General features: G+C 37.9%; 1 protein-coding gene across 1 annotated transcript in view; it reads left to right on the forward strand.

The window, feature by feature from the left end:
* LMNTD1 (lamin tail domain containing 1) overlaps nucleotides 1–1,457 on the forward strand; it is a 157,233-nt gene that overhangs the window by 59,704 nt on the left and 96,072 nt on the right. The window lies entirely within an intron of this gene.

The raw sequence follows: 1,457 nt of genomic DNA on the forward strand, positions 1-1,457 counted from the left end.
TACAATGGAATGTGAACAAAAATCGTTCATGCAACATCTGGATTATGCCCTTGGAGTATGCGCTCCCTGGGTCTTCTCTGTGGCATGATAGCAGGGGCTGGAGCTGCCATATTTCAACTCTGAGATGAAGCCATGTGTCGAGGATGAAAGAGCCACCCTAAGCGCTCTGGACTGGCACATCTCCAGACTATTAAGTGACAGAGACATAATCTTGTTTAAGCCATTGTTAAGTTGGATCATTGTGTCTGAGCCAGATGGCCCACACAGCATTGCTCCCACTTAAGATTTAGTTTCACTTAATAGGCTACTGGTTAAAAAGAAAACAAAAATCACAGCTAGAACGCTGCGATTTTTAGGACAGGCAAATTTGAATACAGAATGAATATTAGACATTGAGTCGTTGCTCTTTTCTTAGGTGTGTTAATTGTGTTGTAGTTATACTGGTTGTTTTTAGGAGATTCATACTGAAATCTTTACTTACTTTCTGGTGGTTGGTTTGGTGATGTAAGCATATATGACAGATATAAGGTAGATAATGTAAATATGGCAAAATAATGATTGAATCTGGGTGATAGATATACAGGCTTGGTTGTATTATTCACTGATATTTTCTGTATGTTTGAAATTTTTCCCAAGAAAAATTTGAAAAAATAAAATAAAATAGACCTTTTTGATAGAATGTAATATGCATCAGGAGCTATCAGAGCACAAAGGCAAGGCCTCGAGTCTGAGTTCATGAAGGAATCCCTCCAACAAAGGACAAAGGCCTCTTAACAAAGCAAATAGGTTTGCACTGTGTTGCCATTACTCATGCTGGACCTACAGAGAATGTGCTTCCTTCTTGCTGAGATTAGCTTGCAGATTGTGGACAATTTTGTCTGTCTTCTGTAACTCAGGTTCAATGACAGAAACTAGTCTGAAAATAGCATTTGACAAACACTGTCTTAAACTAATATTGTGGATATGTTCACTGTTTAATGTCCTTTATTTGCACCCTGTTTTATGTACTTTGCCTATCATCTGTGATCTATCTTGTACACTGCAGTGGGGTTCACTTTATTTGTGGACTCCACACCTGCTACTGTCTTCCATGCAAATGTTATTATAATAATGTCTTCTTGTTTCTGAGGGTTACAAAGTCACACTATGAAAACCAAATTGTTGGAAAATAAATGAAACTAGCACATAGATAACCTTATGCAGAAATGAAACATTTAAAATCTCATTAATGTGAGGTCTATATTAAGATCACATTCATGAAATTTTACTTAAGCTGGACTATGGGCAATTACTCATTACAGTTAAATAGATCTGACTTATCTGTCTTGGAATCAAAGTATTTCTTTCCTATTAGAAACTGCTTCCAGGCCACACACAGTAACTCACTCCTGTAATCTAACACTTTGGGAGGGCAAGGCAGGAAGATCGCTTGAGCCCAGGAGTTTGAGGGTGCAGTG

This window comes from Propithecus coquereli, unplaced genomic scaffold (assembly GCF_000956105.1).
Source record: "Propithecus coquereli isolate 6110/MARCELLA unplaced genomic scaffold, Pcoq_1.0 Scaffold16, whole genome shotgun sequence".
NCBI lineage: Eukaryota > Metazoa > Chordata > Mammalia > Primates > Indriidae > Propithecus > Propithecus coquereli.